We start from the raw sequence: 14,328 nt of genomic DNA, 5'->3' as shown, positions 1-14,328 counted from the left end.
TCCTTTCAAAGGTAATTTCCAAGGATTTGGCGCAAGCTGTATATCTGGTCACCCTTTTTGTAAATTGAGCAGAACATACATACTTAAATTCTAATCCTTGGGCATGCTTTTGACCAACCATAGTCTACAAAGTAGCTGATGTATGCTCCGTATCAGCTATTTGCCACCGTATTCGAATAGTTCGGCCGGCAATCCATCGACCTCCACCTTGTTCTTCAGACGGGGAATTGCTATTCCAACTTCTTCTTGGTCGGGCGAAGGTACGTCTGATGTTATACTTTCACTGCCATTCAGCTGGCTGGATCAGAGTTCCCTCCATAATTGCAGTATGCCGAGTGCATATATAATAGATCATATTTATTCTCTATAAGCCACTTAAATCTTGAGAGCAAACCAAAAATGATACAAAACGAGAGCACTAAACAGTAGTACTCGAATAAGTATTTCTCAAGGAGGACAGCTCAAAATTAACTTTGTGCACATACCTAAAAGTATATGTAATCTTATTTATATAAATCAATTTTATTCACCATTATTTCGCATGCAAATAAACAACAAAACAAATTACTGCCATTTCAATTACATTAACTGGGCAATTCTATTGTGTGGAACACCCCATTTTGGGCGCAAGCCAAAAGATTCTTATCACTGTAGAAACTTCGCTTTTTTTATATTGAAAGTACAAAAACTGGTGGCACCCAAAGGCTTGCAGTATGCAAAATACGGTGAAGAAAATACTAGGAAAAGGATACAAATAAACAAGCTACATATGGGACCGTTTAAATAAGTAGAAAGGGCAGGAAGCAGTAAGTATAGTTGATTGACAATTGAAGGCGAGAAACAAAGAAGATTTTTGGTATTTATTGCAGAGCGACAAAAGTAGAAACCCAATATTTTATTGAGTGTTGCAAAAAGGCTGCTATAAAAGGGATGTGAAAGCGGCATGTGAATAAAAAATAACTGTATATATATATGTATGTCTAAATTTCCAGTGCCTTCGAAATCGCTAGATAACAGAAGCCACTCTTTCTCAAGCGTACAAATGCCTGAGATTATACTCGATTACGATTTCGGAATTGTTTCACATTAAAGTGTGCTTAAACGCTGTTCGTCATGTGAAATAACGGTACTGTAAAAACTCACTGACGGCCTTAAGCCACACAAGAAATATCTATGGATGTGTGTAAAAGCCAGCAACGTTTAATACAATAAAGATAGTGAATGTGAATGTGTGTGTCTGTGTGTATGTGGGTGGAGGAGTAGAGGAAATAAGTCATAGTAAATGAGCGAAATAAGCTCTTAAAAGGCGATTTAACTGGATATTTTATCGATGTTGCCAAATCTAGCATTTCTCTTCAAAACTTCGCTTTTTCAGTTTCGTTTTTGAATTTTTTTCTTTTTTTGGTTTTACGGTTTTGTTTTTGTGATATTCTGGTCATTTGCTAAGCGCACTTAAGTGCTTAAGTGCTTGTTTAGTATTGTGCTCTTTTTCTCAACTGCCATTTTTAAGCCCTAATATTTTGTGCACTTCCGTATATTTCTAGGGTGGCTGGTTTATTTGCTTTACGAGGAAATAAAGTGAAGTTTTATTAAACACATTTTCAGCTTTCAGCAGTTTTTGGTGAATAGCATCGATGCTCTGCTGCAAGCAACGTTTCTCACTAAAACTGATGAAGAGAGAGAAGGAGAGGCAGCTAAAATTAATCGCTAGAAAGTGCGGTGCTCTTAAGCCAACTAAATCTGGGCACATATCGCAGCGAGGATTGAACTGGCAGTGAAGGCAAGGCATAATAAACCGCGATAAGTAATTTTAGTGAAATGATTAACCATAAGAGTAAACATCAAAATAATGAGTGTAATTAAACGTGGCAAGAGGGAATGCAATTTAAAATCAAACAACTAAAATATTAATAATAATAAAAACAAGAAAAAACGTTGACTATGGCTGCACCATATTATAGACTAAAAGGGTATAAAAGATCTTTTTCTCGGTTTCGAGGGCAACTATATGCTAGGGTGGTCCAATCTGAACAAAATGTTCGTAGATTGTAGCTTTGCCGTGGATAATAATCTAAGGAAAATTTCGGGACGATAACTTGTCAAATAAAAATCTTTTCCATACTATCACCAGAGTTCGAGCGTTCAGTTTGTATGGAAACTATATGCTAGGGTGGTCCGATCTTAGCAGTTCCTTAGAAATATATAGTGATGCCGTAGAAAAGATTCTATACCAAATTTCGTGAAGATATATTGTCAAATGTAAAAGTTTTCCATACAAGAAATTTTTCCGATCGTTTAGTTTGTATGGCAGCTATATGCTATAGTGAGCCGATCTGAACATTTTCTTCGCATATTACATTATTATCTTAGAAAATAATCTATACCAAATTTCGTGAATATATCTTGCCAAATGCAAAAGTTTTCCATACCAGCACTAGATTCCGATCGTTCAGTTTGTATGGCAGCTATATGATATAGTGGTCCGATATCGACAGTTCCGACAAATGAGCAGCTTCTTGAAGAGAAAATAACGCTTACAAAATTTCAAAACGATATCTTAAAAACTGCGGGACTAATTCGTATATATACAGACAGACAGACGGACGGACAGACGGACAGACAGACAGAAGGACATGGCAAAATCGACTCAGCTCAACGTACTAATCATTTATATATATACACTTTATAGGGTCTCAGACGCTTCCTTCTGGGTGTTCCAAGCTTCGTGACAAACTTAATATACCCTGTTCAGGGTATACAAATTTTCCATATAATTACTTGAGTTCAATCGATCAGTTTTGAGCATCACCAGACATGAGAGATCAATTCTTTTAAACCTTTCAAGTAACCTGGGCCGGAAGGCTTTATATATGCAACTGCAGCGGGTTGTCAAACTTTGGTGCAAATGATTGGTATCCAGCTATGCAAACTGCGTTCGTTTAGATCGTATTGCTGGGGCTTGGATGAAGGTCGACCTTAAGATCGGCGAAAGCTCTCATGTCGCAGCCGAGAATTTCAAAACCATCAGTATCTCCTTATTTTTCTTTTGAAAACATTAGAGGGACTGACTGATGTGAACATAAGTTATAGCATTCTAGTTGCAAAAGCTGTTTGGAAGAAAATGAAATAGAATTATCTAAATCCTTTTTTTCAGATATGATACCTTTGCCAAATACAGGCTAAAAGGCTCGTATAACACCTTTAGACATCTAGGTGAAGTGGCGGGAATAGAAAGAACCACCTTAATAGATTGTCAATAGGTTGAAGGTAGTTCGACCAAAGCAAGTGTCCTACTTTTAGAGAGTTAATATCCTGAACAGAGTTTGTATCTGGACTCACAAAGAACTGTATGTAGCTGCCTATATGTCATCCCCAGCCAACTTAGGAATCTGCCATCTAACTTAACCTTATTAACAGAGTTTTACAAAATCCAAGGAGTTATGTTACAAGCAACTTTAGAGATATTGGTTTGCTTAGATGAGGGGTATTTGAATCACTTAGGCTTTGAGATACATCGAATTAGTGAACACTTTATTTGATTTGAAGAAAAAACTGTTGTAAGCATAAAATTCGGATAATGTGAACCATAAAATTCAAATGCGGATTTGCCGTTTCAAATAAAAGTTATTTCTAAAGCATTTCAAGTGCTTAACTACAGATTGAGTTTAAGTCTTTAAACATCTATAATTACTGTTATTTTAGCAGTACAATACAAGTATATTTCATGCTTCTAATGAAAATGGAGAAATTGCAAAGTTAAATATAAATCGATGGAGGTTCCTTTTATAGACTCGAGAATTTAAGAGACGGTAATAGATCTATGTTTTCAAAGCCTTTCCAAAAGAGCAAGATCGGAACCACAAATAAGGCCGGACACAAAACTGAAAGACTTAGTAAAAGTTTGAGAGATGATCAATACACCGAAAATGTTAAAAGCGTACAGCATATCTGACTCTATTTCTGAATCTAATAACATCTTCACCATCTGAGTAAATATTCTCCGGGTACCAAATAATCTCATTACCGAAAGTGTTCGAAAAAAAATATCTGTGTTAAGCATCTTGAGTGAATTCTAGTGCAATAGTAATATTGTGAGCTTAGTTATCTTGAAAAGTAATGGATCTACTAATCGTTTGTATCTAAATTCGGAAATAGGCAAACGTAGACATCATATCAGAGGCTGTTGTTTCCTTTTCATTGGGGGCGTTTTTTACGTGGCGGGACCCAAACCCAGCGCACAACCCTTCGGAGGGATGGTTCGCCCACTCACTGTAGCTCACCTTCACACGGTTGCTCTTTACCTATCCAGAGGATACTTGATCTAAAACCGGAAGCTGTGGGCTGCTTAAGTCAAATGTAAAAGAATCGTTTCTGGCCACTCCCAAGTGAATGGCGTTCAGAGAACTTTCCTCACTTGCGTGACCTTCTACATATGACTCCATCTTCCGAGTGTAGGAAAACACTCCAGCTGTAAAAGTCTTCGACGCAGTACCCGCCTGAAGAAGCAGAGGAAGACCTCTACTCCGTTGGATACATAACATATCATCCGTACCTGGAAGTGTTATAAAAATAATTCAGGTAGCTCTGCCAATTACTATTAATTGGGATAGAACTTTTTGCTTTCTTGAAGCACCACACTTAGTCTAGTTTTCGAAATTGTGGAAATTGTGATCTACAGCATCATTCTGTATATCAGTTTCAAAGCAGTTGAAATCTAAAAGCCTTTTGACTTTTGATTTTACATAAGATCTTCTGGAGTATCAGTAGAATTCCTCAGTTGACGACTGTTGTGATGTGGTGTTAGTAAGACTACATCAAATCCAAAGTTCCTACTTAGCCTAACCAACTTATCTTGAAAACAAGTGAGCACCAACCACGTCACATCTATAATTACACAGTTGAGGACTGTCTGTTGATGGAAGTTATTATAAACCCAGAAGTCCGTTATAGCTTTCTCAACTAATTTCGGAAATAAATAAATCCCAAGCACATCACTTCAGTAATTATACCCGGAGATCTAGTAATATTTTCTCATCTGCCACCATTTTTCTTCTACGCAATACATAATATATTTTATATATGTATGTATGTCGAGAACAACAACGCATATACATATGTATATGTATGTAGTTGCTTTCAATTGCAACAAAGCCAGCAAATTAAAGTGTAATTTCAACATTTAGAAAATTTTTAATTAAAAAGACGACAGCGAGTCAAGCTGCCAAGTCATGCTTGGAAAATGAGAAAATTGCAATTACTAACACATTTTGCGCATGAAACAACCGTTGCAAGGAGGCAAGGCAAGTCAACATAAACGGATGAAAACAAATAGATAGAAGTGTAAAAAAAAGCAACATAAATACAACAACAGAAAAAAACATGCAAGGAAATAACGGCAGCAAGATGAATACGAAGAAAAAATACGCAAACGAAAATTTTATAGAAAAGAAGAATAATAAAAACTCAAAAGCAAATAGAAGCGCGTGACTGCAAAGCAAGCAAGCAATAAGCATACAGAAAATATACAAAACCTCTAATATGGAAATACGAACGAAATAAGCAAGCCAAAGCAGTACGCGAGTGGCGCTGACGGAGCAAATAAAACCAGGAAGTGAGCGGCGAACAAAGCGCGTAAATTGTGCAGCAGCAATAAAGCAAGCGCGCACAGCAAAGTAATGCTAGGCAAGAAGAATGAAAATACATGTACATATGCATGTATAAATATGTATGGATGTGTGCCTAGGTGTCTATGTGTGTGGGGAAGTTGTTTAAGACCAACAAAGGAGACAGTAAGCGGGAAATAGCGGTATTGTGGCCGCTGTCCTAGTGCAATAAGCATGCAACGCCGCCTTAATTTGAAAGCTAGCTAACTGCTTGGCGGCAAGTAGACATTGTTGCGCGCCTAAAACTGTGCTATCATGTCGTTCCGCCTTATTAAGCAAACACACGCACTGAAATGTGCTAGCGAAAGCCGGCGCTTTTACACAGCGACATAATTGTGGATTTATAGTCACGAAGGCATTTAAGCTGCGAGTCCCGGAGACGGCATGTAGAAAAATACTGTTTCAGGATCCTGAAATTTTACGGGACGCATCGAAAACATGCTAAATTCACTTTATGAAAGGCATTTAAGCTTTCAGTACTTAAATTACGGTATTAATAATATTTCGGATCCCGAATATTTTTGGAACTCTGCAAGATTGCCAACTTTATGATAAAAATGAAGCGATATATTTTGTTATAACTATGTCAAGTCATTAAAAAGCAAGAAAAATACAATTTTTGAATCCCGAAACATTTTAAAAGCATGAAAAATTTACAGTCAGGAAGATATTTAAGCTTTCAAGCCCCGAATTTAGGGTGAGCAGTATTACTTCGGGATTTCGAAATTTTTCGGGATTGTGTTATAAATAACATTTGCATATCATGACATTAATAATAAATACCTAAAATGTATCAAAATTTGGGAGGCGTTAAAAATGAAGACACACCGTGCATATTATATGTACATACATATGTATGTATGTATGTATGTAGCTAAACTTTTATATAAAAATATCTCTCAGTTGCTTCATTTCTCAACTCTTTTCATTTTTTTCACCCTTACCATAAAAAATAAAATTTCGAAAGTTCGGGATCCCGAAGTTTGTGTCCCGGGAATTTTTTAGTCTCGAAAATGCTTATATAAATACATCATTAATTTACTTTATTTCTTAACGCTTTTTATATCTTTCACTCTTACCGTAAAATAAAAGTTTCGAAATTTCGGGATCCCGAAGTTTGTGTTCGGAAAAATTGTAGTCCGGAAATTTTGTTTCCGTTTTTTCACAATCACTGCCAATAATAAAATGCCAAAAATTCGGGATCCCGAAGTTTATATTCCGGAAATTTTTAATTCCGAAGCTTTTTATATAAAAATATCTTTCAGTTACTTCATTTCTTAACGCTTTTCATTTTTTTTACTGTTACTGTCAATAATAAAATGCCAAAAATTTGGTAATCCGAAGTTTGTATTCCATATTTTCGGTACTAAAATTTTTTGTTAAGAAATTTACTCATTTGCTTTAAGTTGCTTAATTTCTGAACTTTTTTCGTGTTTTTTTTTACCTTTTTTGTCGAAAATATACATATGTAATTCAGCAAACTCGGGATCCCGAAATTGTAGTCCCCAAAATTTGATTTCTTCTAAGTTACTTTATTTCTTAACTCTTCTCATTTTTTTATCCTTACTGTCGAAAACATAATTTTGCAAATTCAGGATCCCGAAATTGCAGTCCCGAAAATTTTCCTTATTACACCAAACGGCACTACATATTTTAATGAATACTACATTTGACAGTGGGTAAGGCCGCTGTCTAAATATATGGCAAACGGAAGCAAAGCAATGGTTAAAAGACGTACATATGTATGTATGTACGTATGTACTATAAGCATATCTGTATGTATGTATATCTTATGTGTATGTGTGTTTGCAGGAAAATATGCCGACAACTATGTACAACTGTGTGGAACCGCAACACGCGTCTGAAATTGAGATAAATGAATTGAGATAACACCACCAAAGCTAGCTAGTGATGGCACAAGTAGTGGATATACTTCAAATGTATGTGTGTATATATGACTGTATGTGTTTCAGTGTTTGTGTGCGAACTGAAGGCGGTAGTGCAGCAATGAACAGAGCGACCACGACCAACAAAATGTCAACTCAACGAACCGTAGAGGCGAATGATAAGCCTGAAACTGTGGATTAGACTACAGATGCGGTTGTGTGGTTGCGGCTGCGGCTACGGCTGTAGCTGTGGCTTTACGTCCAGTGCGCTGTAAAGTGAGTTGCAGCAAAATAATAAAGCCGAATGTGCTGTAGACATGCCAGGCGGCTCAATATAAGGAAGACACGACAGCAAGAAAGCACGAGAAGCCTTCAATTGTTAAATGAGTATGCGCCGCATAGAAAGTAAAAGCACATGAAAGCTAAACGAATACACAAAGTGGGTTTTAGCAAATAAATGAATGCAGCAGCTAACGGCATACGCATTGTTTTGACAATAAACGCGCAGCAATGTAAAACAGCGGAGCCGCAAATTTTTACAGCTGTCACTGACGTTGGCGTAAAGGGGCTAGAGCTCTAACTGGAGACAATGATGCTTGAAATTGTTCGGCAATGGCGAAATCATTTAAGCCGAGGCAATTTCTTTTACGCTCATTCTATGCTTTCTTCCATTACCAGGCTTGCTTACACGCGCTGTCCTTTGCGCCTTTCGGTTAAACATTCAACACTGTGGCTGCGCTCGCTGACGGTTTGCATGCAATTCGCCGACTTAGCAGCGAGATGTCTTCGCTGTAAAAGATTACAAATTCTATTAGCCGCTGTCGTTGTAATTGTTGGTGTGCAATTGGTGGTGGTTCAACATGAAATTAGGCGTGTAAATTGAAAATTTCATTGTCATCATTTGGTTGAAAGATTTTAAGCTGCAGGCTAATATTACTAACAGATAAAGCGGCAACACGCTGCAGGACGCTGGGGCTCAAGTAATATTGTCGTTCGTTTTATGGCAACTTATTAAAAGAAATAGTTTCGGTTAAGATTTTTTTCTTCTAGAAATTAAGCTGCCTTGGTATGTGGACCTATCAGTTTTAGAGAAGAAAATGTTATCAAATGACAGAAAACATATTTTCTTATAGGCTTCAGTTACTTTTCATAAAATAATGAAAAAATAACCATCCAGGACGATCAACAACATGAACTGAGGATCAACACGTCAATAAAAATAAAGGAATTGGTGCTTGAGAATGGACGATGAACAGTCAGAAGATCTACTGGCATCGTGGGAATATCGGAAGGATCAGTGAAAGCAACTTTGAAAGATCGTTTGGACCTAAGAAAAATGAAAGCACAATTGGTTCCAAAATCATTGAATTTTTTCGAAAACAGCGTCGCGTTAAAGTCTGTGAAACAATGCTTTCCGACCACCAGGAAATGAAACGTATTACTACTACCGTTGAGTCTTAGAGCTATGCTTATGATCAATCGGCCGGGTAACGTGGCAAAGGTGAGCCGAAGCCGAAAAAACACATAAAAGCAGTCAGAAATCAAGGTTATGTTGACAGCTTTCTTTGATTATCGACGTGTGGTGCACTCCAAATTCCTACCAATCGGCGAAACTGTCAAGATCAATACACTTTTGCGTGCGTTTGAGACAATTTTCGAAGCACTGATGATGCCTCATCAAATCGATGTTTTGAGTGCTCAAAAATGCAGTCGTTTCAGTCTATATGTGGGAGCTCGGGTTGTCATGGTGAAAAGAGAACCGTCTTCGGCGGTCGGTTTTCCTAATTTCTTGAAATACAGCTTTCAAATAAATTATTGTATACCACACAGAATTTACTGTTATATGTTGTTCCAGTAAGTGAAATACAACCAGCAACAAATAAAGAGGTAGAAAATATTATATTAAAAGTAGATTTAAACCAAAAAAGGCTTCCGGCTTCGACTTGGTGACTACTGATGTAGTAAAAAATCTAACGCAAAAAGCAATAGCAAAGCTTACGACGATAATAAACGCTTGCTTAAATCTCAGATACGTCACACTGTCATGGAAAGTATCGGAAATTATTATGGTACAAAAACCTGGCAAAAGCGCACAGGAAGCCTCGTCATATCGTCCAATCTCACTGTTGCCTTTTTTGTACAAACTACTTGAAGCTGTAATCATAAGACTTTCAGAACATAATTGGAGAAAAAGGACTTTTACCAATTCATCAATTTGGATTTAGATCTCAACATTCCACAATCGATCAAGTTCATCGAATAACGAGCACAAGCTAAGATGCGATGGAAAAACAGCACAATTGCACAGCTGTTTTTCTTGGCGTTCGATAAAGTATGGCACCATTGCTTACTATTGAGATTTCACTACCCACAGTATCTAACCGATCTAGTTGACTCTTGCCTGAGCAACCGCTTACTTCAGAATCAAGCAGGCACAATCATATACTACATTACAGACGTTAAAAACAGGTGTACCCCAAGGAAGTGTCATTACTTTAAACGAGTTGAAGTCTATCCATATAAACTTCACTAACAAAAGTGAAGTAATCCCGTACTCCACCTCGGTGAAATATCTTAGTATAGTTGAGATTTGTTCAGTTGTAGCGATTGACAAATTGTGTGGGATACAACATGAACCATTTTCTTACACTAAGGATCATAGTTTTCTCAATCTCACCATGGGGCACATGACGATCTTGCGATATCAGTTTGCGCACAGCATCAATAGTTTCCGGAACAAGAACTCTTTTGGGACGACCTTCCCAATAATCGTGATCTTCGACCTCTATTTCATTCAACATACCATCGATAAACACTGATCCTTTATGAAGCTTCATCGTCAATATGAATTAAGTTCATCTATGCTCTCTGGAAGAGTTAATCCATGTCGAATATTGTAAAAACTAATCGCAAGAAACTGTTCGCGATTAATTCCATTTTTTGGTCGAGAAGCATATTTTAAGTGACTGTAAGCAACACAAATAGCGCTCGAATGTCAAAACGTTCTGAATATGGATACCATCAAAAATGATAACTTTAAGATAAAGTTGGGAGTTTTCAGATTTCAACGCGAGTGTTGCCAAATCTCGGAATACAAAAGGCAGCCTAAGTAAAGATAAGAGCGAAGAAAACTACAAAAATACGTTAAACTCTAAAAAATTGAAGTAACCATAAGTATGGGTTGGCTAATTGAAATCGCACGAGCATCTGACCTTATATGTTATATGTTATCTTGCCCCAACTTAAGGCATTAGGCCCATTATACCTCCAAGTGGTAACCAAATAAAACTTGTTAAGCGAGTCAACTCAATTGATTTGATAAAATATGCGATTTTTCCAACCCAACTGACCAATATCTTTAAGGCTGGAACACTGGGAACTATGTAAGATATTCTGTCTCAACTAACTGATGGCTAATATTCTTTCATCTCATCATCTGCATGCCCTGCATTCCACGAAATTATACTTTATCAAGTTTATAAGGTGAGATTTTAGATATAGATGCACTGTGATGATCTCATTATTAAGATTGCATGCTGAATTCCTTCTTGCCTCAAAGTACTATCTAAGCGTTTTAGTTTGTCTGCCATAAAGACTAGCCCAAAATACTTTTAGGGTATTCACTGGTGTTTGGAGACCTGAGGTATTTGTCTAGGATCCCTTACTTCAAGCGACACTTGAAAGAGCTGGATGGTCTAGGACAGCTTCACAAAATTACGTTCCCGACATCCACTGTTCGGACCAACTCTTCAGCCTTCTGTGATTAGTTATAAGAATAAAGAAAATATAAAAAACTATTACTCTTTGAACAAACCATCAAATTCATTTAAATCTCAACTGAATTAAATGCAACCACCTAAAACACTTTAAGCCGTGAACTAATCTAAACGATTAAAACACTGCCAGCAGTCATTACGAACTCTAGCCATGACTTTTGTAATTAAAATGTAGCCTACACACAAGCAAAAGCAAAAAAAACATATTCGTTGCTGTTCATTTCAAATTGAAAACTCAGACGTGCCTGCATTTTGATTTCTACAGACTGCCGTCGCTGAGTAAAGCAGTGATAGTGTGCCATGAAAACAGATCCTTACACACACAGCAGTCTCAAATTACTAAATGGAAAAAACGGCGCATACGCTACAACCGAAGCGTGCTATTTATTTAGCTGTCTACGCTTTTGCGCACGTAAAAAAGAAATACCCAAATAATAAACACATGACCTGGCCCCGTCATAATTTTCACACATCACAGCGGCAAACACAGCGATAAGAGAGAAAAACAGGAAGGAAGCACGGCGCATAGAGCATAAAGGAATATGAACTCATTTTCATAAGGACGCGAATCTGTGGAAAAAATAAACGAAAACTATACAAACCATTAACTTCAGCTGCGCCGAAGCTAGAATACCCTTCACATGTGGCTTTTATATAGCATAAAGGTGTATAAAAAGATCTTTATCTTGATTTCGATTCGATTTATATGACAACTATATATAATAGAGGTCCGATCTGGATAATTTCTTCAGAACTTATAGCGCTTCGCTCAACTTATGGCCACCATAATCGGCCTACTGTGCGTACTATTCGCAACACCATCCCCCATCTTAAAACACAGCATTCATTATTGGGTAATATTCGACCGAAAAGACAACGTCCAGCACGCAGTGAACAAAATATAGCAGCTGGAGCTGGGAGTGTACACGAGGACCGTGGAGAATCGATTTGGCGCCGTTCGCAGCAACTCGGACTGACGTATGGAACAACTTGGCGCATTTTATTTCGAGATCTTGTGCAAGAACTTCAGCCGCTCGACCTTCCCAAGCGACATCGCTTCGTTCTATGAGCTTTTGAAAAGTTACAAGGCGATCCGACCTTTTCGAGCCAAATTTTGTTCAGCGATGAGACCCATTTTTGGTTCAATGGGTATGCACAAAAGCATAATTTCCGCGTTTGCGACGGAGGGCCGCCATTTCATTCAGAAAAAACAACGGTTTGGTGTGGTTTGTGGGCCGGTGGAATCATCGGTCCATATTTTTTCAAAAATGATGCCGATGAGAACTGTCAATGGCATCCGTTATCGCGCCATGATAACCGAGTGTTTAATGCCTAAAATTGAAGCTCGCGATCTCGGTAACATTTGATTTCAACAAGACGACGCCACTTCCACACATCGCATAAATCAATGGATTTATTGAGAGAACACTTCGGTAAGCAGATAATTTCATGTTTTGGGCTGGTCAATTGGCCACCGAGATCGTGTGATACCACACCGTCAGACTTTTTCCTATGGGGATATGTAAAGTCTTAAGTCTATGCGGAGAATCCCGCTTCGATTCAGACCTTGGAGCAAAACATCACGCATATCATTCGCCAGTTAGCAGTCAAAATGCTCGAACGAGTCATCGAAAATTGGATTCAACGGATGGACCAAGTGAGACGTAGCCGCGACCAACATTTGAAAGAGACAATCTTCAAAAAATAAATGTCAAAGAATGTGCTTTTGAATGATAATAAACCTATTCCATTAAAGTGAAGTTTTTGTGTTTTTTCTGTAAGAAAAGTAGGGAACCTAGAAAAATATCACCTTTTATATGTATCTATTTACTTTATAGGGTCTACTCCGTTACCTTCTGTGTGTTTCAAAATTCGTTGCAAACTTAATATACCTTGTGCAAGGTATAAAAACCGCATATCACTGCATATGGCAAAAGTTGCACAAAAAGCGCTTTGTTTTCGGTTAAAGAACATGTGAGCTGTGCTTTGCCAAAAAGCATTACTAGTAGACGAGCAATGTTATCATAAAAGCAGGCGAGTCAGCTTCCAAATAAAAAGCGCCCAAAAGAGACTGCTAAACTTAGGAAAGTAAAGCCATGAACTTTAGGCAAAGTAGAACGAGCATTTAAGATAATAAAATGGTTTTTATAACTAAAATATTTTCCATTTTTCTATTTAGAAAATCTTCTACTCACTACCATCATAATACTTTGAGAAGTTAGCTGGCAAAAAAAATTGCTGGTAAGCAAAACACTTTTCGTAGCATTTCTTCACATATTTTTATTTTCGTAAGTGCAAAGTGCAATGTCCGCGCTCAAGTTCACTTACTGCAAGGCAACGGGTTTTTTCTTGGGCGCACAATGCTTATGCGGCAAACAATGGTTACTGAGACATACTCTCAAGGACTAACTGTAAAAAAAAATTACAATAAGAAACGTAAGCGCAAGATTTGGAATGGGGTAGTCTGTTGTTTGCTGACATTTCGCACCTTTCACCTTTTGACATGTCTTATTCTTTGCTTGCTGTGCCTTGCCTTTTCTTGGTGTTTGCATGAGAAGAGCGGCTTTGTTGTTGTTTTAGCATGTTTTTTATTTTTATTTCTTTTATTCTCTGCATCAAGACGTACTTTGAAAAGGCTTTGTTAGACGAAGACTAGCCAGCTAGTACTTGAGGCGACTTTGACGGCGAGACATACTTCCGCTAGCAGCGGCTTGAATTTTTTGTTGGACTAAGCTAGAAACAATAGGAAGATGATTTAATAAAAAAAATACGCAATAATTTAAAGCCATATGTTTCGGATTGTGACTGCACTTGGATGGAGGAGGATGGTGAAAATTTGAAAGCAGTAACACATGTGGGCGATATAGTGTTGATGGTGTCAGGGAAGTTTACTTCTACAATCAGAGAGGTTATGGAAAGAACGCTATGAAGATGACAGCTATGGGCCGGGCCTGATGATATTTATTCGATCCCCACAACGAAATACTTAGGAGTTTGTAAGCG

At 37.6% G+C, this 14,328-nt stretch overlaps 1 protein-coding gene across 2 annotated transcripts in view; it reads right to left on the bottom strand.

Annotated features, from left to right (window-relative positions):
• Positions 1 to 14,328, bottom strand: part of LOC120769706 (tyrosine-protein phosphatase Lar) — a 940,463-nt gene that overhangs the window by 765,016 nt on the left and 161,119 nt on the right. The window lies entirely within an intron of this gene.

This window comes from Bactrocera tryoni, chromosome 2, assembly GCF_016617805.1.
Source record: "Bactrocera tryoni isolate S06 chromosome 2, CSIRO_BtryS06_freeze2, whole genome shotgun sequence".
NCBI lineage: Eukaryota > Metazoa > Arthropoda > Insecta > Diptera > Tephritidae > Bactrocera > Bactrocera tryoni.
The sequence above is the reverse complement of the archived record's forward strand: the minus strand, read 5'-3'. Positions and strand labels throughout refer to the sequence as shown.